This window comes from Octopus bimaculoides, chromosome 11 (genome assembly GCF_001194135.2).
Source record: "Octopus bimaculoides isolate UCB-OBI-ISO-001 chromosome 11, ASM119413v2, whole genome shotgun sequence".
NCBI lineage: Eukaryota > Metazoa > Mollusca > Cephalopoda > Octopoda > Octopodidae > Octopus > Octopus bimaculoides.
The window spans coordinates 76,879,455-76,885,249 of NC_068991.1; positions in this window are offsets into that span (position 1 = coordinate 76,879,455).

The following is a 5,795-nucleotide window of genomic DNA, read 5'->3' on the forward strand; positions in this document are numbered from 1 at the left end:
TGTATATATACATACATACATGCATACATACATGCATATCTATATATATATATATCCATATGTCCATATATATGTATAACTATATCTATCTACGATGATGAGGCTATATAATAGATGGATAGACAGACAGACAGGCAGAGAGATGAGGGCTTTTCACAGTCAAATCACTTGATAAATTCTAGTTTTCAGGGTTTTGATTATATTTATCAAAACAGGAACTACAGGTTTATGAGCTGAGCAGTGATTGGATAAAATTTTTGCATTTCATTTCTTTCTTTCTCTCTCTTCTTTTCTTTGTTCTTCTTTCTTTTTTCTTCTCTGTCTTTCTTTCTTCTTTGCTTCTGTCTCCCTCTCTTTCTTTCTTTCTCTCTCTCTCTCTCTATCTATCTTTATACACCTCTCTTTGTTTCTCTCTCCCTTTCTTTTTCTCTCTCTCTTTCTTTCTTTCTCTCTCTATCTATCTTTATACACCTCCCACCTCTTCCTTCACTCTCACTAGATCTCACCATTCCTGCAGCTGCTGTGGTTCATGTGTGCCTGTGTCTGTGTATCTGTGTATGTATGTATGTGTGTGCATATGTGTGTGTGTGTGTGTGTGTGTGTGGGTGTATGTGTGTATGCTCATCCTTGTTTCTGCGTTGGATCACTTCCAGTCGTTGTCATTGTCGAATAGCCCTGTGTCAAATTTCATCACGATGACCTATAATCAAGGACATTCCAGTCATGCCCATCCTGTCTTTTAGGAGCAACATGTGACTCAATAATCTAATGTGCCTTTTATTTAAGACAGTAGGGTGTGATCTGAGTGAGAGTTAGCTGCTGTTTCTAGTCGTTCAAGTGGCCATCCAGAGCAATGTCTCTCATCAGTGGAGATGTGGGGAGGGTCCTGGTTGGATTGAAATGGGAACAGACAAACGGACATGTTTAATAAAACTGAGAAGGTTTTAAACTTTTTAAACTTGTGCCAGAGAAAGAAGAATTCCATGAATGCAAACTCAATCTTTGATAGAAATTGGAGTGAAGAGTCTTGCTTAAGCTTTGGAATGTGGAAAGCGAATACCTATCCTTTACTTGTTTCAGTCATTTGACTGTGGCCATGCTGGGGCACTACCTTGAAGGGTTTTAGTCAAATGAATCGACCCTAGGTCTTGTTTTTTCTCTTTTTTGAAGCCTAATACTTATTCTATTAATCTCTTTTGCTGAACTGCTAAGTTATGGGGATGCAAACACACCAACACTGACTGTCAAGCAGTGATGGAAGACAAACACAGAGACACCCACACACACATACACACACATGCGCACTTCACTTTCTGTCCACCAAATCCACTCACAAGGCTTTGGTTGGCCTGAGGCTATAGCAGAAGACACTTGCCCAAGGTGCTACACAGTGGGACTGAACCTGGAACCATGTGGTTGGGAAGCAAGCTTCTTACCACGCAGCCACTTCTGCGCCTATATGTATATATACAACAGGTTTCTTTCAGTTTCCGTTTGCCAAATCTACACACAAGGCTTTGGTTGGCCTGAGGCTATAGCAGAAGACACTTGCCCAAGGTGCCATGCAGTGGGACTGAACCTGGAACCATGCGGTTGAGAAGCTAGCTTCTGATCACACAGTCATTGCCTGCAGCTATATCCACACAAAATTTTATTACCATTAATTGCAGAAAGCAGTTTTATTCAACATCTTTGAAAAAATAAAATCCTTTTTCTTATCCTGTGAGAAGCGGAGACAACAAAAGCCAATTTTTCCCATTTTCTAAACTTTTTCTCATACTTCAAATGTTTCTTTACAAAGCAGAAATCAAATAATTTCTGTGGAAAATATATAAAGCTACACAAAGGAAACTGTAAAAATATTGTAGAAAATATCAATTCTGATTTTTCGGTGGATACTCACATAATTACAGGAATGACCATGAAATTTCATTAGACAAAGTTTTAATATTAGAGGGGAGGGGGATAAGCATATTTTGAAAACCACTGATCTAGTGCTACCCTGATTGCCTTGTGATAGTCCAGAGATAGTGATAGCTGTAGCCCTGTTACTCTGTTTATGATAGTTGCCATGGTTTCAATTGTAGTTTAGTAATGACAGCATGGGGGAGGTGTTTGTTGCTAGTAGTAATTATATGGGGGCTGGTTGCTAATAGCAGTAGTAGTAGTAGTGGTGGTGATGTTGTCTCTGTTATTGGTGGCCATGGTTGGATTCATTGGAGTGGTGATGATGATGATGATGATGATGGTGGTGGTGGTGATGGTGTTTTGTGACAATTGAGGTCAAATTGTGAATAGTGACACAAGTGTGTGCTTGTGGTGGCCATGGATGAGGTAGGGGTGCGTCTATGATGGTGACAATAATGGCGGAAGTAGCGGTGGTGGCAGTGGCGGCCGTGGTGGTGGTAGTGAGGTTTGTAGTATTGGTAGTGGTGGTGGCAGTGACAGATGTAGTAGTGGCAGATTTGGTAGATGGAAACTGAAAGAAGTCTGTCATGTGTGTGTGTGTGCGTGTGTGTGTGTGTGTGTGTGTATGCGGGTGTCTGTATTTTTGTGTGTGTGTGTGTGTTTGTTTCCCACCACCATCACCACTTAACAACCGGTGTTGGTGTGTTTATGTCCCTGCAACTAAGCGATTCAACAAGAGAAACCGACAGAGCAAGTACCAGGCTTAAAAAAAAAAGTTCAGGGGTCAATTTATCCAACTAAAAATTCTTCAAAGTGGTGCGACTGAAAGAAACAAAAGGCAAAAGGTAAAACGGTATTCCTAATTAATAATTAATAATTAAAAATATAAAAGAATTTTTTAAGCATCGAATATTTACGAGGATCCACCCGAGTAATATAGAAACGAAAGGGGTCCATAGTTAAAAAATGGCTGGAATATAAGTCATTATTCATTATTCTCTTCATTTTTAGTCTTGAAGGTCCTGTAAATATTATGGGAGTTGACCAAGCCCCAACACCTCCATCCCCACCCCCAAAATGGGTGTCTCTAAGTTAAAATCATCAAAGGATAGGATTAATTAATATTAACCCAATTATGAATGCAATACTTAATTGGAGTCACGGGGGCCAACATAGTTAATGTAATAAACATCACACCCACCTCTAATAACATCACCGAAATAAAATTTAATCAAGTAATTAAGGTGGCGCTCCAGCATGACCACAGTCCAATGACTGAAACTAGTAAGAGGGCAAAAAACTTAAACCTATAATGAAAAGGAAAAAAAAATCCTTAATGTTAATGATAATGATTGTCAAAACAGGGAAGGGGGACAACTCCAAAATATGAACTAATTAAAGATTGAATGAGAGCATTTGCTGGTAACTATAGTAACAACTCCAAACATATTTCAGCATTATTAGACTTCCTCAGTGAAGCATTGAATCATTGTCTTAACCACACTTGAAGAACACTAATGTTTTGTGTTGATAACAGACAGGTGGAATACACTGATTCCAGGATGGTGCTAATATAATGTAGAATGGTAAACGTAACTGGATATTAACAGATGTTTGGATATACAGTTACAGAGTCTATTTTTGTGTGTGTTGGGGGGGGGGGTAAGTTCCCCCTCTTCATTATTTTTAATATGCTCTGATTGTAACGGTTTCAGTTTGGGTGCTGCAGCTAAAAACTCACCTTGTATTCTTCATATTTCAGCAGAGAAACGCAGCTATATTTCTATTTTAAGGAGCCTTGTTGTAAGTTTTGCAAATTAACAGACATTATTCTCAAGAATTGAGGCTGGGGGTGGAGGGTAAGTGAATCTAAAGACACAGTGACTGGCATCACAACGGTGCTAATGTTGTTGTTATTGTTGAGCGTCAACTCAAGCAGATTTGTGATTAAGGGTATTCTAGTATGACCATCTTATGTTTTATTGGAACATGGTGTATCTAGGACTACATCCAATCAGTCTTTCATCATCATCATCATCGTTTAACGTCCGCTTTCCATGCTAGCATGGGTTGGACAATTTGACTGAGGACTGGTGAACCAGATGGCTGCACCAGGCTCCAATCTGATTTGGTAGAGTTTCTACAGCTGGATGCCCTTCCTAACGCCTATTATATTCTTTAAATTGCAGCTGGGTACCAAACCAGTCCTCATGCATTTCTTGAGTTAATCATCACCGACTAAACTGTCCCTTTTGTAAGTTTTTTGACTCCCAGTAAAAAGAGAAAAGGCAGAAACTCCCTTCCTCTGGGGTCACAAATGTAATGCACTTTATATCCTTGTTCTTCTAAAATAGCATAGCTTACTTGGAGATTTGGTTGTTATTTCTAGTAGTTTGTGTAACCATCTAGAGGCTCCCTAGTTGGCTGGCAGAGCAAATAAAATTACAATAGCTTGTGGTAATGTTAATAGAGTTGGTGGTGGTGGTGGTAATAGGAGCATATCTGTATGAGAGGGCGATGGTTAAGTGGACGGTGACAATAAGTTGAATAAGAGGAGGAAGGGTAAACAGAAAGACTGAGTGTCTGCCAAGCGACTAAGTATGTGTGTGTGTGTGCAAGAAGGTGAAAGAGTTATATGCTGTGGTCTTTGCATGACAGCATGTATATATATATATATGTATATATATGTGTGTGTACGTGGGAAGCATGAACTGGCATTTGGGGCTGTGATGGAATAGTATAGGGTTAGTAATGCTCATTCCACGCCCTATGGATTTTCTGCCCCTCCATCTCCTTCAGCTCTTTTTATTTTATTTTTTTTATAATATAATAAATATAGATTACTAACACCAGCCAACGAAGAGGGGCTGTCACCAGTCACTCCACCAGCTAGAAACAGTAACCAAATACCCTACTGAAATCATGCCTTGTTGTTTTAATGAACTTTACTGGATAATATAGTCCTATATATTCCTTAAATGATGGAACAGTCATGGCTGGAACGCCTTTGACCATAAGTCTGCGTAACTGGGATGGGTGGGGTGAGCAACAACAAAAACAGTACCATTAATATGACTCTCAGAGAGGTTTTGTCACATGACATTTGTCAAGACTAAACATTGTAAATCTCAACCTCTACTGGATGGTCACTCTTTGATTGTCTCTCATCTCTGTTTGTCTCTCTCTCTCTCTTTCATTCTGTTAATTTCTCTTTTTCGCTGCCTTTCACTCAGTCAGTCACTCTCTCTCTCTCCCTCCCTCTTTCTGTCTCATTGATTCTTTTTTCTATCTTTCAGATAGTCACTCACTCTCTCTGTTTCACTATCTCTCTCTCACACACATACATCCACTCTTTCTCTCTCCCTCTCTTGCACACATATCCACTAGCTCTCTCTCTCATATACACCCACTCTGTCTGTCTGTCTATTTCACTCCCCTCTCTCTCTCTCTTCCTCTCATTCCACTCACCAAGAAACAGTTTGATTTATTCCACTGGAAGAATTAAACAAGTTTTATAACACCATCTCTGCTCCCCACCCCGTTTCTCTTGCATTCCTTCTCCGTTCTCCCCCTCTCTCTCTTTATCTGATTTCCTGCCTCTCACACACTCACACCTCCCACCTTCTCCTTTCTTTAATGTGCTTCATTCTCTAAGATGACTTTGGGTCACACTGTGTCACCAGATCGTTGAAGTCCTCTCAACTAACTTCTGCCATTTCAACAAAACAACAACAATGCAAAGCACATTATGGATGGGACTCCAGAGAAAGAGAATCCCTGCCTCACCCTTTTCCTCCTCTCTTTTTTTACTGGGAAGCATGGAATTTCTAAAAGAGACTGTTTAGGTTTAGAAGTTTTCAACCAGCGTCCATATAAGATTGGGGGGG